We start from the raw sequence: 19,560 nt of genomic DNA on the forward strand, positions 1-19,560 counted from the left end.
CCTAAACAGCGTACAATGAAACTGCCGCGGAAAGGAAGCAAATACGGAAGAAAGGGAATCCAATCTCCGCAGTGACGAGCAAGTTTCAGCCCCCCAGGGGACGATCGAGTCCAAGGAAAGCTCGGGTCGAGGCAGCTCCCGAGAGTTGTGCATGCCCCCTTAGCGCTGGTTTACCATAATGGAGCCACGTTTCCTCCGTGGCGCTGGGAATTATTTACTCACGCCGGGAATGCGGGGAGCACCGTTGTAGGAACAGCCCGGGGTCTCACCTACCGACGTAGCTGTAATCCGCGTCGAGAAGCCGAAAGATGCCCCTCCAGCGGTCAACGTTCCCCATCCCCCCGCCCCTCTGCCGAGATATCATTACGCAGATAAAACCGCATTGCTGAAAGGCTGCCGAGCTAATCGACCGGTCGCGCACCTTCCTTGAAACTCGCGCTTCTGCGAAATCTTTCGGGCGCACGCGGAATGGCGATGCTGCCGATCAGAGCAACGGAATCCTGATAAGGGAACGGGCGACGTTCCCTAACAGGCGTCAGGATACGGGCACGAGGTGAATCGGTATTCCATGCGTGGAAACGAGCCACCGTCTCGACGGAGGAATTTGGAGATAGAGCTGATCGATTCATTCGAACGTTCGGCGTTGATAGTCCTGGGACAGAGATCTTTGCTAGGATTGGGGAAGAGTATAGTGATTTCTCGAATCACTACCTCAAAGTTTCTTAGAACTATTTCTCAGAGATGTCAATCTCAGGGTAGATTGACCTGAATAATAGAGCCCCTATTTTCGCGCAATTAATTCAGAGTATGAAAGTTAAGCTTGGATCAAGCTTCCCGATTCTTCCAACTATCTAATCGTCTCTAGAGTCCCAAGTTAGCTCTTTTTACAAGGAGATACCCTCTACGTTTGCTGCTCGCTACAAGGCAACGATCAAGGACAAAGAGAGGAGAGAAAAGTGTTCAGGGAGAACATAATGCTATCAGAAGCTGGCCATCCGCGGGTAAGAAAAGAAGCGAGAGAAGCAGAGGCAGCCTTCTGGCCGGCTGGCTTGATGAACGTGCCCGTTTATATCTACCGGCTGGAACCACCGAACGAGCAGCCGGTCGACGCCGAATTCCGCCGGTTTCCAATAATTTTATTTTTGCTTTTAATGCGCCGTCCGTCGATGGGATCGCGCAAGGCCTACCTGGCGGCGGTCGATGGCGCTTCTTGATACTAGATAAAACCGAGGAACGGACGCTCGCCTCCTTTCGGCCCTCTTCTCCTTCACCGGTCACTTTCTCCCTTTCCTCTCTGCTGCCAAGATAGGCGCGCGTAACCGCGACTCCGTACGCGAGTAAGATGGCATCGGGCCTCGAACGAGCAAGATTGCCTCTTCGACGGCCTCTCCGCGTTGCCACCGACCTGCTGAAACATTGCTGCGCCGCCGATCCGTGGATATTTATTGCCGCGCCCCTGAGCCACGCTCTGATGCCTCGTTTGCTGGGTCCTCTTCAGCGCCGCGTCGGAGGATTGATCTGGATTCTCTGAACGAACGCTGGATTTTCATTGGGATACCCTTCGTCCCTTCTGCGTTCTGCTACTTTAGGTGCGCTGAAGGAAGCAGCGATTAGGTGAAGATTTCTTGGATACTGTCGTGATGGGCATCGGTGATCGATACTTTGAATTTTTTGAGATGGTGGTTCGAACGTCCGAGAGGGATAATTAGAGTAGGGATCTGGGTTTCGATTGAGCTGGGACGTTCGATGATGTCTCTTCTTACCTCAATTTCCTGGCACCGCGAAAAGCTGCTTTCTTCGAGAGGAAATTGCTATTGACTCAAAGCTGAAGGACTCTGCTAATTTTATTTTCAGTAGACTACTATTATTAAAATGATAATTACGTTTCAATTAATGAACTTGGAAATAATATTGTACATAGTTCAAATACAATTAAGATGAGTCTGTCTAAGTCAGCATTTGGTTAATTTCGAATATGAATTGCAATGTATCACAGAGAATCCAGCCGAAGGGGCTCATGAATAACAAATGCGTTCAGTGGTTATTTCTCACGGTTTTGTATATTTCCACGAACACGAGATTTCGCACCCCCGCAAGCAGGGAGGATAGGAGGATGTGTGCAGAGGAATATCGAGAGGGCGGTAAATAATATCCACGCGTGTACAGGCGTCAAGCGATAAATCATCGGCAAGCGTGACAGGAAATTGAACTTTCGAGAATACTTATGCCCTCGTGATTATTCATGTCGATAGTGCACGTTTTACTAAGTGAAAAGCAGCGAGGGGAAGAATGGCCGACATCATATTTTAGGTAGCGTCGGCGATAATATATAACACACTACTGTTTTATCGATTCGTGTAGTTAACAGAAACTAGCAGAGCAGGTGTTTAAAAAATGACGAAACGCTTTGAACAGTAGTGACTTATTCTGTGTGATCATTGTCGAGAAACTTGAGCAGGACCTTAAAAAATGAATTTCAAATTTAGTTACAATAATCACATTTTATTTTGAAGAAGCTCTAAAATCTCAGGAGAAAACTTGTCAAATCCTTTCACTGCACACAAAAATGGTTTGCCCGCATAAAAATCGTTTAAAATTCCGCAGCGAACATCCAATACTGCTCAATGACAGCAGTTTTTCAAAAAATAGTGTAATCCTTGAGGAGGACCACTCCGTACCTGCAGCCAAGCTACTTTGTAATGCGATCAGCTTTGGTCGTGGGCCAAGCCACGACGACGACTCGCATCTGCGACTCCAACTCCAGAAAATTTATGTGCGGCCTGTTTCCACCCTCTGACACACGGAGGCGAAGCATGTGGACAGCGAGGGTTGTAAACCACCTCTTAGAAACTTACCACCCGTGATCCAGCAAATGCAACTTTGTTGAGTTAATTACACCGCGTAGAACTTTGCGTGATGTTACATTGCAACAACTTTCTTCGTTCAAAATGCTCACAGGTTGCAGTCAGGACCACCCTGTGAGTTATTTATATCATTCCACAATTTTGCAACAATATATTGTTTTTCAAATTAGTAGTGTAACTTTGCGTAGGAGTTAGATAAGGTTTAGGTCATCCCTTTTTTGATTTAGAATTTACTTGACGTTTATGATGCAGTATTTTTATTTCTTATCAAAAAATGTAGGCAGTGATGAAAACTTTTGCAAGCACTGCGTGCCTACAGGTAGAAGTTAAGGATTAAGTCCAAACTCGAGGCATCATCCTTACAAAAATATCTGTGAAGCTGTGTTGTCAGCTATGATCTATCCTCTGTAGAGTGACGTCTTGTTGTTGTAGTCTTATTACATCGTAAGCCGGTGTCGTAAGCTCTAGGATGATACGGATTGTAGCTTCCTGTTTCTCTAAGAAATGCTCCTGCAAACCTTGTTATAAGCAGCACGCGTTGTATTCTTACCAAGTTTACTAATGCAGTTCAAATTTACAATTCCCCAGTTCTGCGAGCTTTGGTATCGTTCCACAGTACACACTTAGAATCCATAACAGATTCCAGATCAGGAAATACGATTTTCTTATCTTGCATTGACGTCTTGCTCTTAAGACACGAATAGATAACGTTCTTATCTTTATCCACAAGTGCGTGTGTACAGAATATTTCCCAAGTGTACAAGGTTGAATTGCTGGTAGAGATTTTTACAGTTTATTTGAGTTAAAGTACTCTACAAATTTCTAACTTCAGGATTGTAATTATAATTAAATTGTAATCTTTATATTCTGGTTATAAACTTTTAATTTTCTATTGATAATCATAGTAGGCCCATAAGGAAACCGTGTAAAGTAGGAGTTCCATTGTTTAATCTCAGTAAAATATTTTTTGTGGTCCTCAAAAGCAGTATTAACACTTACCCTTGCCTTCCATTCTCGTGGTGCAATTTTTTAATTGCGCAGGCAAGCAAGTTTAGGTTAGGCACAGAATACAATCTCGTCGAAGGGTAAAAGACGCCAGGATATTTCAAGATCATATTAACCCTATCGATGATGCCGCGGATGCCTCGATAGGTACTGTAATTACGATAATGTTATGCGCGCTAATTGGAGGATTTCGTGAGACCCGATAAAAACGAGATTACTCTGTGTATCCAATGTTGGTGCCTGTATTATGTATCGAGTATCCAAGAAATTGGCTATCGGCGTATCCTTCCTCATCCCGGGCACCCATTATCTTTGCACAAAAAGTTAGTAAATCATTCACGATACAATCTACTCTTGAAGTCGCTGCCCGTGGCCCCATAATGAAAGAAGGCCAAAAGGATAATCTTTCGCTGTATTTTTCTAATTAATCGCAATGAACGAAAATCGTTAGGCCCAGCGGCTGTTAAATTCTTGTGCAATTTACACTTGCTAACCCAGAAAGGTTTAGCTTGCATCCTCACTCTTCGAATTCCTCATAATCCTTATCACAGCAAAGAGCTACATAAATGAAACAATGAATACAATGGACCTAGGTTAATCAGATTTTTATTGAACATCTACGTTCTTTCAATCATCTACGAATGTTTCATGTATAAAATAAAAATTCAGAGTACTCAAATTTTTTAATAAAATGATCGTTCAGTGTCTAGATGGTTATAAAGGAATAATGGGATATTTAGTTTCCTTCTTCTCCTTAATTGAACAAACTTCGTTTTGGCGACTGACTCGGTGCTGGCTGTTCTGCTGTTTCTCCGCAGCGTTGAGTTCGAAAGTTGTTGACGAGAATAACGAAAGCGACTGTGCAGAGGCACAAAGGAAAGCAACAGCAAAGACAAAGGAGAAAGAGAGGCAAGATTGCGTGAAAACGACAGCAGGAGAGAAAAGTACAGAAATCAGAAACGGCGAGGAGGGTGGGAAAGCAAACGCGAGGAAGGATTCGACAAACGTTGCCTTTAACATCGTTCGTTAAGGGAGCGCCAGGAAGCAAACGAGGAAGGTAAATGTAAAATAAATAAACTGGAGAAGGCAGTATTCAGTACTGACGATGTCTGGCGCTGCAAAACAGACAAAAATTGAACAGATAAGCAAAAAAGGAGATTTCCACTTCAAGGAAATGTGCTCCGTTTAAATTTCAACATTTATAGATTCGCGTGAAAGGTCTACTAAACTGTCGAAATTGCCTTCTATCAAGTCCAATCTGACTCGAATCTACCTGAGACTCGGTAGTTTAAAAACTCTTGTACAAATAAATTTAGAAGGTTGCAATCAAAGCGGTGGAGTCCCAGGGCGACACTTAATCCGACAAAAAAGTAGAAAGCTGCGAAACGAGGTGGAAAAAGGTACACGAGTTCCAAAAGAAGAAGTAGGGGGATCCTGGGACAGGGGACAAAAAGATGATAGTGAGTAGCGAAGGGGACAAGGATGCAGCTCCTGACACAATGGCGAATGTGGGTACGTGTAAGTAATGTATGCTCACATTGTTTACCGCCGCCTTGGCTTGTTGCTGTGGACCATCGCACACGCGAAACAACCGACACATGCGTGATGTCCACCCACTGGATCACGACTCTGGCTGTGGATTACTCAACGAACGCCCACGCGTTGGACAGCGTTTCGATGGCGAAACGCGAAAACGCAGCGATGTGAGGCATTACTGTGCTTCCTGTGAATGGTGATAAAGAGAGACCATGATGAGATGCTTGAGCATCATTAGCATTGCGCTATCGCGTTCACGATACTATCACCTCAGTTAGACCATGTTTAGGAAGTTGGCTGAGAGGAGTGTTAGGTTTCTGGGTTAATGTGTTGCTCTAATCAGTGGAGGCTAATCAAAGTCCTGATGTTAATTGGTAATTGAAGTCGTTATGAGTAGGATTTCATGGGTGGTTCTGTATACCTGATACAAGTATCAGAGTATCAAATGCCACTATCATGAATGTATCATTAATATAAGCAATAGGTTCAATTTAAAATTGTTCACAAGAGCTATTCCTTGTGGAGCTATAAAATATTTGTTAATACACCATTCTCTGCGCGAGACAAGATTATATAACAAAACTCTTCTTCAGGTACAAATAGTAGACAGTTATTCAGACCTAGTCAATGAAGATAGCATTTCAGAGGAAATTATTTTCAGTGCTATTTTCAATTGCAAAGACCCAAACGACTATGTGTCTGTTGGCTCCGAACCAATGCTTTACCACTTGCACGACCAGTTCTACGGCCTTCGAGGTTCTTTAAATAGATAACACATGGGGATAGGATCATCATTCAGAGCTACTTCAAGTTTGTACTCCTAGGTGGCTAAGCTACTGACAGTCTTCTCGCAGAAGAAATGACTGAGTGTCTTCTAGATATTGCCTCGCCGTGGCTGGTAAAATTAAGATCGTACTTCACAGGATCATTTCTGTAGTACATCTTTCCTTCTCTGTGCCCAAACGCAGAGTTGATGCAGCCACGATGAGGAGGCTTAGTTCCTTTCCCTGAGCGTGAGGAAGACTCGGTAACTTGACTTTCGTTCAAGTTGCCAGTCATCGATGATCGTTCACCTCCTGCACTCAGTGCGGGAGGCATGGGAAGTGGAGCTTTCTGAGTGGTCTTTTTTATTTTAATACAAACACAAATATTGCAGCGAATTTTTTTAATATACATTCTACCACATCATTATTAAAATGATTACAAGTATTGTAATTATATTAATATAATATTAATTAATTAATTATTAATTGAACTAATCGAACAATTAGTCTTTAAATTAACAATTTGTTGAGCAGAAGATTTTTTAAATTCTGCACTAAACATTTTCTACCATTATATCTTTATTTTATTCTGTAGAGAGTTTTTATTTATTTCCTAGCTAAACAAACAAAATTGTTTGATCAAAGCAGAAACGTGAATAAATGAAAAGGATGTTATAATGAGAGCTTTTAGCCATGATTCGTCAAACGCGATAATTAAAACTCGTACGCTGGTTAATTAAAAACCAGTGTTAATTTTTTTATTCGTTCATGAACAAGAATTAATTGTATATAATTCAAACACAAACCAAGTATCAGTGGTATAAATTCAATGTTTAAACGTAATCTTTGATTAGGAATTCGTGAACAAATTTATAATTAAATATTTAAACTAGTGTTTCGGACTTTGAAACTTTGAAAAATATTACTTTAATGTTGCAACAATAGTTGTGAAAATAAAATTATTTATGCAATATTAACGTTAAAGTACCATTGAAGTGAAAAAGTGTAGTTTAACAATAAAAAGACCAACAAAAAAAAATCCACTGTCAATATCGCAGTCGGTAGGACTCGAACCTACGCTCCCAGAGGGAATCTGATTTCTAGTCAGACGCCTTAACCACTCGGCCACGACTGCTTGTTGAAAGGCAGTGCTCTCTACCTGCATGGTAGGAGCAGTTACTGAACTGTGTATCCAACAAATACACTTACAATGTTTCTTGCCATTTAAATTTCAATCTAAAATGGTTACTGCTAAGTACATTTCCTTTTTTACAATAAATATAAATATTAATAATATTTTTTTAGCGTTAAGTATTCATAATTATATCACCATCTGATCTCCATTTAACTTTTTTATTAATTGAAAGAAATACTTCCAGCTTTTTTAATTTCCCTGAAATATACTAGATACAGATTAAAAAAAAGATCCAAGTTGCAAAAGGTAATGGCATAATTTCGCCAACAAAATAATGTTTATCCTACACGAATAATTAATCGAATTAAAACAGATTATATGAAACAGAAAGCGAATGACTCGTCAAACTAACCACAGAGAAAACGAAAAAAAGCACCCCCAAACTGTTGAGCAATTAGGGTAGCTAATTGCTGAAAGTAGCATCAATGATGTGCCGTGTTTTAGCTGCGAGAGCGATCGTCGACATATAAATTTACCCCTTAACTTCGTAATATCCCCTTCTGTTCGCACGACTAATGGCAGCGGTATTTGCGCGGCAAACGTGCGTCGTTAGTTTCATCCGATGGAGCTAAAGGCTTTATTTAACAGCAAACTGGGAACGTGGTAGGTAACGTTGTATTGTAACTCTCGTGTACATAGCAAAGGAAAATTCAGTGGAAAGTCGTATTAGCTAGAAAATCATTCCATTTCATCATACTTTTCCATTTTTATTACATTAGAAGAAAGCTGAAATTAATGTCTAAAGTATTTGCAAAAATTAGAGAATATTACACGTTCAATTTTTCAAGGCCAGTGCTTTCAGTGAACCAAGATTCGATCACAAAAGAGACATCGACTTTCTGCATCGTCCTGTAAGGGATTCTTAAAGACTCAATTACAGTCACTTGCATAAACGATTCGGCTTCTAACAAAGGGATAGGCAATTCTCTAAAAATCACCTTATCGTTCATAGCCCGTTGCATTCACCCTTATCAAGTTCCCGTTCTCCTCGGGGGCGTATTCTAGCAGCGTGGTGTATCATGCATAAAATATTCGCACCTCCTCACTCTGCTGCCTCGACGTTCAACGAGTTGCGCTTTCAATTTTCATTTTCGATTGCCGCTGGACGATCCTTCGTCGTCCTTTCAGAGCACTAAAGGAGAAAGGATTATCGTCGTGGACGGACCTGCTAATCGACGTTCTCGTATCGCTGCTGGTTGATTCAGACCCATCGAGGCGTTAAACTGATAGCTTCGTCGCGGCAACACGCAAATGAGAGGCGTTGCAGAAGACATTCTCCAAGTAGAATAGGAGATTCACGCGATCGTAGGGATAATACGAGCGAGGTACAATGCCTGCGTCATCCACATTCCTCGTTTGTCAGCGCACCTAAGGGAGAGATTAAGGAGAGGTCCCTTCGCTCCTCCCAACCCTTTCCTTTCACCAAGCCTGCACTTTCTTGTGTCTTTTGCTCTTACTCCTTTTTGCTCCCCTTTCCCAACCCTTGCTTTCGATGTTCCCTCTCTTCTGTCGTCACGTTGCAGTGATACTGCTCCCTCTGTTTTTCTCTCTGTTTCATTTCTTCCTGTTCTCAGACCTTTTATAATTCTTGTCGCTGCTTGACTGTTTCTTCGTGTTTCTTCTTGGCGTTTTATTTCAGAATCCAAGTTCTCTTCAGTTAAATTTCAAACTTAAGGAATAGGTAAAATAAAGCTTTTGGTTCTGGCAGAAAGTATCGCAAGAAATTGTATGTTTTTGATTTGTTACTCCTTGTTCGTTAGTCGCTATGATTACTCACTTATTTTTTTTCTGAAATGAGTGTCTTCCACTGCTCTTTCCCTCGGTGCTCGCTTGCAACGCACTGAACCCTTCATTTCGATCCAGTCGCAAGCACAAGCGTGGTGACTGCAAACGATACTGGCGTTCCAACGGGTTACAATGGATTTAAGTCACGTCCGTCTCACTTAATCCACGTATATTCTTTCCTTGAGCTGCCCACCTTGAATTCCAGGATCCGCAGTCGTCGACACGGACGTAATTAAGACGTAACACGTAGCTTTAGGGTGGCTATGAAGCCTGAAATGATTTCTCAGTTAACGCTCTTCTCTCTGCTCAGGCTTTGAATTTAAGTGACCTTTCAAATTCTCTGGGAACAGGACTGATGAAACCACAGTGTTTAAAGTTTCACTGTAGTTGCTCTTAATTATCAACTACATGTGCAAATTTCAGATAATTAAAAGTATTATGTGCAATTAGATTAATTTAAACAGAACAGAAGAAAAATGTAAAACAGTTTTTAATCTACGCAGTGCTTTGATAATTCTAGGTAAATTTAAAAAATACGGAATATTCATAATGTGATAATATTTCAATTTTTTCCCTCAGATTCCAACATTTACGCTCAAAGGAATTACCTTAGAATTAATATAATATCAAAAATCTCACATTGAAAATTAATTTAGTTAAATTAACATACTCTCCTCGCCTGTTCATCGTAAAAGTCGAAATAAACTGGGATTTTCTGTATCATTAGATAAAAACAGAAGGCATATTGTTGCCGACGTCTGTTTCTAGCGATTGTATCTCAACTTACACTCACTTCAATATAACAGAATTTGATCTGAAAGAGAACACCTCATGGTAAAATTAAAACTGGTTGATGAATCACAGTCGCGTCGGCTTGCACCATTGAGATGTGGCCAGGCCTCGCGACAGTACAGAACGAAAACTCGTTTCGCCATAACAGTTTCGGGCGCGGATAAGGCGCGCCCTTGTTGGAATTACGTACAAATGGATAGCGTTATCCACTCGCGGGGCGCCAGTAAATCGTTTTATCCGAGCTGCAGTGTGTGCCGACGTTTATTTAAGTTCAGCCGGCAGGGCCATTTTTCTGAAACTATTCCGACTGGAGCCATTACCAGCTCGAGAGACGAGGGCGGAGAACGTTAAACCGTTTCGGCTATCGTCATTGCGATACGATGCAACTTCTGTCCCACGGGAAGCCTCTCTGCCCTTAAATACGCGGTAGTTAACCCATTCCCCTGCTTCCGTGACTCGTTCGTTTTTCTTCTGTGAAATGTTGGAGAGCTGAAACTCGAGTTTTGAGTAGATTGGTGTTTATGAGAGGCGATCTCGCGACTGAGCTCTTGGATCGAGTGTTACCTCCGTTTAATTATCGATACACCCATTTTCAGCTGAATGTTCTTGCTATTATTTTTCCAGATTTCTGGACGACGTCAGTCAGAGCACTTACTTGAGTAAACCTCCATTTGATTTTATTCTAAAAGTGTTATTAATTCTAGTACCCTGAATCCTACATGTCACACATGCTTTGCTGCAAAAATATAGTATACTTCCAGTCGTGTTTAATCAGAACGCCAGCTATCTCTCACCTTTGTTTTCTCTCCTCATTTCTGTCGACGTGGAATCCTGAAAGAATGCATAACGGTGTTCCCAGTCGAAGCGCTACGTGGTCAGAGTTAAGAATTATTCCTAAAAATGCGACGTGACTGGTACTTTTTAGGCATGCTTGGTGATCGTAAACTCGGGCGTAAACACCTGTACGGAAAAGCTTGTTCATACTTTGGTAAAGCGCATTGTTCCCGAAGGACACGTGAGGTTCGTCGAGGCGCAGAAATTCGCTTGGATGTCGCGGGAGCACAATGCAGCACACTCAGTCGATTCTCGCACGACAGCAATGTGGCCATCGTTATTGCTACTTTATTGCTCATAAATCGTCGACGTGGCGCGCGTATCCTGCCATAGAAGGATACGAGCGTATCCTTTAACGGGCGTCTCGACGGGCCAATGCCATCTCGCGAGGTCTTGGACCAGAGGAAACGAAATGGGCATCTGTTCGAAGACCACCAAGTAGAAGGAAGAATTCCACTGGTTCCTTTTCTTTGGCGTGTCCTGCTACCTCTTAATTAGTACTTGGAAACGGTAGACAGTTGAACGTTATGATGGACCATTGACATTCGTTTCTTTCTTTAAAAGTGTAGATTATGGATTGAGGTTTTATTAGCATCACTTATATTTTAAATAAAAGGTGTATACTTGCAGCTGGATATAAGAGAATGCTAGTATTGCAGAATTAATGGCACTTTATTTCACTTTAAGCTTTGTAACTTTGCATGTTTATGGTGATACTTTGTTGCAATCCACTTTATAAAAGGCTTGAGAAATTTGAAGTAGAAGTTTATTATTATCTTCTCGATTAAGTGTTCTGTAAGATCGCAGCTAGCACATTCACATATTGTGTGCATTGGTTTATCTTTAATCAAATAAAGAACCGTATTTTCTTGAAATTTCAAGAAAAAGATTGTTTGAAAGAATAATTTGGAACACAAAAAAATACTTGTTACTATGTAACAATAAAAACAACTTCATTAAACTTGTATTTTAGATCTACCTTTATTCTGTACTCTCAGTAATGACTGGAAGTGCTCACGCCAAGTAAAACTATAATACATAATGTTTGGAATATAAAAAGAATAAAGAAATAATAAAAATATTATTTATTGTTCATGACACTTAATAACCAATATTTTAAATATAACTGTTCATAATTTAGCTTATACTTCTAATTTTTATGAAAGAGTACTTTATATCTGTAATATAAACCTTATTGTTATTAATTTTCATATCCTGTGATAGAAAAAATTGAATTTTTATATAGAAAAATACGTGAAATCTATGTTCTCTATGATTATACCATTTGAAATACTTAAACTTGCGCGCCGAGAATGCGCGCGCATGCCCGGGCATGCGCGCGCATCACGTGACCCCGCGACGCCGCGCATCCTGCGCAGTGTGCACACGTCAAGTGAGAGGCGAAGTCAAACATGTCAAAACTAAGTGTAAAGTCATTATTATCCTAGAAAATCAGTGTAATTTATACAAGAATCATTGAAATTAACTGCATAATTGTATTGTCGACGTTTTTATCAATAAAGATGTAAGAATATTTCCGTTTTAATGTAAATATTGTACGATAAAACACGCGATAAATTAACAAGCTACTTTTCAGCGGCATTCTGCCATTTTAGATTCCAATTATAAATTTATGAACAGCGAATTCTTATTCATTAAGTACTTATATTTTAATTAACAGTTAATTTTTGTTCTGTTTCAGGTATGTAATGATGATGGACTTGAATTTTATCAATTACTGCTTGGGGATTAGAAAGGTTTATAGAAAGGAATACGTACAAAGATGTATAAAGTAAAAAGAATCCCCTTTTGCATTTTAGAAGTCATCTGTAAAGGTTTGTGGTTTTGATTTTAACTACTGTTATCATCTGACATGTATTTTACGAAAAAATTGTCATTTTTTGAATATGTGTTTCAATTTATTGCTGGCATTAACTGAGAAAAAATTATTCTCATTATAATATACATATAACACAGAATAATCGTATTCTAGATTTTCTGAAATCTAAGTTGCTTCAATGAAATTAGTTAATGTATCTATTTTACATTTTATTCACAAGATAGTTAATTACCTCTTTTTATTTCTATGATGAAATTCATTCATATATATATACTTTTGCAAGTACTCTATAACAATTAAGAAGGAATACTTGTATAAAAATATGAATACTTTATATATTCCATATATAATTTAATAGAATTCTCAGTTAATTGCCCAATTATGAATATTGATTATGTGTAATTTACATTATTGCTTGTATTGAATTGTTTTTATGTATTATTTCATAATGATTTGTTTTATAATGGTCAAAATGATTTATTTCTTCATGTGATTTTGGGAGGGAAGTATAAATATTCTAATAGTGGATTCTAAAACTAAATTCAAACAAATACATATTATATTCGTACACTTTTTATTTTCACTTATTGTTGAAATGCAAATTTTCTAATATTAGAGTTAAGATACAGGAAGAATAGTAGAAAATGATTTATTAAGATATTTGAAAATAGATTTACAAAGAAAACTATTTTTGTTTATTCATAAATTTCTTTTGCAATCTTTTCTCTTTCTATTTGATTTCCTTAGTTATTAAAAATTCTTCCTTAATTAACTTTAGATGATTTGAAGGGTTTAAATACTACTTGATTGTAAAAGAAAAAGATACTTTTGAATACTGAAAATTTAGTTGGGAATGAATCAAAAGCTGGAAAAAATGTAATATAATATAATATAATTTGAGAAATGAATTCTGTAATATCCTTTTGATTATCTCTGTAATTATAAATGTTATACAGAGAAATTACACCAGTTAGTACAGGTATATTACAGTCTGACTATTAAAATGGTCATGTTCTAACAAATATTATAAATTAAGAACATTACCTCTGATTAAAACTAGCTTTAGAATCCACTTGTAGAATATATATATTTCCCACTATATTTTGTTTCTGTGCTTTATTTGTGTGTTTTATTGTGTCCAAAAAGAACTTAGATAAAATCTACAAGATATTTTCACAATTTAAAATTTAATATAAGCTTTTGCAACACTAAACTCTAGCTTACTATTACTATTACCTACCTTAGTTTTCTATTTCAGAGTTTAATACACATTATTAACAACTCATTCGTACCATTGAGATGTTAATAATAACTGAACAATATCTATGATAATGAACACTTGTTTCAAAGCAAGAAGGGTACTTCTACCGTATGGCTCAATATAATATGTGTCTAGAATATAACTTTAAAATATTTATCATGATAATAAGTATATTCTGTGACAGTATACACAGTGCTATCCTCCTGTATTCATCTTCTCTATTATATCATCATTTTTATAATTAATTTCCCAATTATTTCGTTTCACACACGTACTTTAACTTCCAAATCACTGAACAATTACATCAAATTCCACTTCGCCTTGCAATACCTAATAGAATAAAAAATTGTTAATGCACCCTGGAGACATTAGCAAAAATCGAATTTAGTATTCAGCTCTTCCCTACTCTCGCCTTTAGCATTCGAATATCTCGATAAAAATCGACCTGTTGACGCCGTAGTCAGCGTGAAAGTTCACAGACACGAGCTCTCGGGTAATTTCCGGGGCTCTTTGGCAATTTCTCGATTCCCTTGGTCAGGTCACTCCTCCAAGTAGCTTCGTTGCAACCACCCCTCGAACTTCAAATAAATATCCGACCGAGGAAAAGTCCCGGGGCGAAAACTTCCAAGGTTCGTTCTCGTTCCCTTTTTTTCCCCCTCTCTTCCCTTCCGCCAACCGCGAGAAGCTTTCCCGGGGAAGTCGAAGTTCCAGTTCGGCTCGTTCGCTTTTATTAAAATCAAGCCAGGTCCCAGGGCAAACACTGAAACTTTTATACTCCCGTGAAATTGTCACTGTAATCAAAACACTGACTCCTTTCCGTTCCCCGACCACGTTCCTGAACGCTGATTTCTCTCCGTTCCGCGTTTTAACGTTCGTTCGAGCAGAAGAAATTTCGCGCGATGCCCGTCCCGCCTTTTTAATGTTATTTACGCGCGGTTTGTCGAAAGCGCTCCCGCAAATAGGTTTGCTCTGGCTCTCTGAGCAGTGAAATTGTTGTCGTTCCTCTACGAGCAAAATCTTTTTCGAGAAAACGACAGGCTTGATTCGAGTACGGGTTCGACGATAGGAAGAAATTTAGGGTATTGAAAATTGGAGTAGAATTGAGGATTTTGAAGAAGGTAGTCTATAGGAGAAGTACGAGGTATCGTGGAATTGGGAAATGATGAAGGATAGGGGCGTTGTATAGTGCATCATATGAGTAATTATTTTTTGAATAATATTATTTTGAATTATTCTTTGTTTTTATTCTTTTGACTTTGAAATTGATTTAGAAGAAAATAGGGTATCGTTTTATTTCGTGATTAATGTGGAAGGACAATAATCATAATTGCCTTTTTTTAAGTGCCTTTCCGCTGCTTCAGAATTTAATCAGTGGTGCTTTTTTTGGAAAATATTTATTTAATTCTCGTCATCGATCATAATTTCCTACGCCTGTTTATTTTAAACATACATTGACATCCCCTAAATGATAATAACCCAGTTTTCATTAAATAGTTCCATCGTAACATTAAACAAATTTACTTGTTTGACTTCCATGCTCAACACAGTCCCCAAGCTTCTCGAGCTTTCGTCTTTATTGACTTCTGCATCACCTGTTTTGTGCCTCAATGCGGGTTTCCGATATTTTGTGATAACGTGCAACCATGAATGATGAATTAACTTAAATCGGTTTAACTGGTTGCTCATACAACAGCTAGATTGTTGACAATAATACGTGAATGTACACGATGTTACAATTTGCAGTTTGTATCGGACGAGGGATGTCGCAAAATGAATGTGATAACGTGGCCATTTGCGAGGTGAAACTCATCTGAAACAGTATTGTGCATATTGTGCACATATGTAAATAGATCATTGAATGTTGATTATTGTGCTTGGGGAATCGATTAAACGCAGTATACATATTTGTTTTTTGCTGCTTTGAGATGTATGATACAGGTAGCTTAATTTATAGTTTCTTAGTTTCATTTATCTAAGCAATAATGCAACTTGCAACTTGCAACTAAAATCCTAAGTAATTAAATGCTTCAGTACTCAGAGATCTATAACAAAAATTCAATTTTCATTCATTTTACTATAAGTATTTTCCCTGACAAAGCAAGTTAGTACTTCAAAAATCCAAAATAAATTCGCACCAAAAATATCCCACGAAACATTGACTATATTTTACCAAATTCAAAGGTCCTCCACAGAAAAATGCTAATTAAAGATCCTCAAATACTCAAGGTAGCAATATTGACAGTAGTATACCAAGCACAGTAGAGGCAACCGCGAGACGATGATCGATGCCTGTTCCATTAGAAAAAGCTTCACGGTTGCTCGTTGCACAGGATCGTGCATATAAAAATCTCTGCATAGGACGCAGGCTTAATTTGATGTTATCTAGCGGTCGGTGAGGAAACGAAGAAACGAAACAAGGCGGGTGTAGGGAATGGGCTGCTGGTTGGGCAGCCCATATAAATTACGTCCACAACGTCGCCCAATGTAAATGCAATACAAATTGGACCGGGCCACTTATTATTATTCATTGGGGACATTTGTTAGCTTATCTGACGTCTCCCCCAGTCCTCTTCTCCGCGTCTCGTTCCGCTTGACTTTTTCCGGCTTGCTCGTCTTGCTTGTCGCGCTGCATCCAGATTATATCGTCCCACTTCGCCAGGCTTGTTGATTGTTACTTGTTAAATACCTTCGTTAAAACTAGCCAGTATGCATTTAAATCGCGTTCATTTGCAATCCGTGACGACGCACGAAAAATGACTTTGACGCTAGCGTGTTGCGCCTGAGAATTCTTTTTAATTCTTGTCGCCTCTGCATGATGGTTGATAACAGATTAATACAGCTGGATACACATTAATTCTTTATTGTTTTTATATTGACACAGTCGACTGTAGTACTAGCCATGCTCAACGAAAAAGAGCAACACTGGGAGAGTCTGATTTTGCACTTGGTAGAAAGAGTACGCGGCATTGTGTGCCTTTGTCTTTCTAGTGCAAGATAGAACTCTTGTAGAGTTGCTGTTTTCTGTTCAGCAAGGCTAGTACTAAAGTTGACTGTGACATTGAGTATAACTTATTCTTCATTTTGATGAAAAAGAAATCAACTTCTACAGGGTAATACTAATGAGGATTGTTAGAAAGAGAAAATGCAAAAGCTTATGTTAAATACATTGATTGACGCAAAACGATTTTATATTAACATGTTTATACTTTGAATTTACTTGTTTAATGGGGTAACTTTATATTGGGGGAAAATTGTGTGCTAGAGATTTTCAACTCTGAAATCAATTCTGCACGTTCGAAGTTCAAGTCCAAGTTAGAGAACTGAACAATTAATTTATACGAGTTATCGCGGAGTTAGAGAATCCTGCGTGTTATAGTTTGTTAAGAATAAAATAATTCTGTTACGCTTAATCTTGTGACGGGAATATACTTCAAGAAGCAGAGACGGAATCCTGGTTGCTCGTATTTAAAATCCTAAAAGTCGAACGCGAGAGATACGAGGCACAAAGGGCAGCAATTTTTCTTTCAAACGAGATAAATGCCGTGTCGCGTAACGACGGGCGGAATCTCCGCGGGCTTAAGCCGCGAGGAGATTTTCTCATTAACTGTCGGGGAAAATGCTTTCTATTATCGACGTAGGTTTGAAGGCTGCTTTAATCTCAGGACCCTGTCTCCCTCTCGGGGTCATTGTGGTTGCATTGCGACCAGCGTCCCGTCGCTTTGTGCGCCTCGAATTGCCGAATAGCGTGGCACGAGCGGGGCCATTAAATGAAGTTAATTACGACTGTATAATCCGCGGACAACGCAGTATTCCGTTCTCTAGCGAATGCCTGCGTGACAATGCCGATTACAGAACAAATTGCTTCCCCATGCGTCTTAATTGTGATGGTATGTACGTACCCTGGCACGTTTACAGTCGAAACGGAGAAATTGCAAAATTAACCGCACCCATTCCGTGACTTGGACGGATAACGAATTTTCGGTGCAACGTGTGGTTACTATTCTGGCTTGAACATTGCAAAGATAGGCTCTGTCATAGTTGGAAATTTCAACCTAGATTGTAATTACGTGTAACGTTCTCACATTGATCAATATTTTAATATTCAGAATTTGGAATATTGCTGTAGGTGTTGGAATATTCAAATTTTCATGTTTGTTAATATTTAGATATTTCAATATTCAGTCTTCTCAATTTAAATATTCAAATTTTTAAATATCTCAGCAGCTTAATATTCAAATCTTCTGAATTTAAATATTCTAATTTTCAAATATCTCAGTACCTTAATATTCAAATCTTCTCAATTTAAATATTCAAATTTTCAAATGTCTCAGTAGTTAGATATTCAAATTTTCAAATATCTCACTAATTAAATATTAAAATTTTTAAATATCTCATTAGCTAAATATTCAAATTTTCTCACTTCAAATACTCAAATTTTCAAATATTAAAATTATAATGGTCGTTCGTTGATTTCAGTTTTTGAACTATAATATCTAAAATAGTATTACGTATCACCTAGCGAATAGTTAATATGTATACTAATTGAAATGTAGACGGTGATAGTGAACCCAAATAAAATTGTGTGATAGTATCGCGCTTAATTCAGTCACTGAGTAGAAAACTAATTGAAAGTCTCGTTAATTGCTTCGCCAATGCAAGAGAGTAATTAAAGATTCAATTTCCCGTAGAATGAAAGATGCTTAATAAGGATCGTCTAATTAAGAACAATTTAATTTCCTCGAGAATTATTTAAATATTTCTTGAATCTTAAAATGTCCTCAGCTGATTTTCTTCCTTCAGTTTCATTAAGCACAATCAAAGGCTATCTTTAATTTAATCTTTATTATCCATCTTTCCCTGAACGAACGAAAGATTTCTTAATATCTTATCAACTGTAATTTACTGAATGGAGAATCTTACGCTTCTTGCACTATTCAGTGTTTTCAATCGTGTAACCCTAAAAGATAGTTTCCGTTCCCGGAAATTCTTGCTCGAAAATTCGTAATCCAATTATCTCGATCGCCTGTCCCAGTAGCGGCGAGTCGGTTGCAATCGAATCGAATTGGAGCAAAGTTAATTACACGTGTACACACGTGAACACAGCAGCAGTCCCTCTGTCGATATGGCCTAGATACAGGAGAACGCGCACGCAAACGCGGGAAAACCACGAGAAAGCTTGCGGAAGGAAGAAGCTGCGCGTTTTGCGTGCGGAATTCTCTCGACCTGAAGCAATTTCCATACATGGCCGCGCTGAATAATTTCTGGTGGTCCGCTGTCCCAAATCTTTGCCCGTGCATATAGAATAAGGGGCGGGAGAGGGATGCAGATAGGGAATAGGATTTATCGAGCTTACAAACATCGGAGTTTCGTGAAACACGATTTCTTTTAACCGATTGTTGCCTGAGTTTTGAATTTTAGATGTGAAGATTACTTTTATTCCTATTTTAACCAAACAGTGCTACCTGAGTTACTATTATCACAATTTTCTTTTAAATAGCTACGATTCAAGAAGTCTTAAGGTTCTTTTTAATTCTTTATGTATATTTTTGTGACACCAGGGTTATAATCATAAGTGATTATTTTTTAAATGGTAGATTGTGTTATAAAATAAGTGGGAAACAAGTTTTATTCAGTTTGTAATTTTCTGTGGATGCATTAAATAATTTATTAAGGCGAATTTTATC

At 38.6% G+C, this 19,560-nt stretch overlaps 1 protein-coding gene and 2 non-coding genes across 3 annotated transcripts in view; 2 read left to right on the forward strand and 1 right to left on the reverse strand.

Annotated features, from left to right (window-relative positions):
* Alpha-man-ia (alpha-Mannosidase class I a) overlaps window positions 1-19,560 on the forward strand; it is a 463,063-nt gene that overhangs the window by 104,285 nt on the left and 339,218 nt on the right. The gene's annotated exons all lie outside the window — the stretch shown is intronic.
* Window positions 6,312-6,527, forward strand: LOC143182704 (small nucleolar RNA U3). The gene has a single exon (XR_013002514.1). It is a non-coding gene; the product is annotated as a small nucleolar RNA U3 (small nucleolar RNA).
* On the reverse strand, window positions 7,223-7,304 carry Trnas-aga (transfer RNA serine (anticodon AGA)). The gene has a single exon. It is a non-coding gene; the product is annotated as a tRNA-Ser (tRNA).

This window comes from Calliopsis andreniformis, chromosome 8, assembly GCF_051401765.1.
Source record: "Calliopsis andreniformis isolate RMS-2024a chromosome 8, iyCalAndr_principal, whole genome shotgun sequence".
NCBI lineage: Eukaryota > Metazoa > Arthropoda > Insecta > Hymenoptera > Andrenidae > Calliopsis > Calliopsis andreniformis.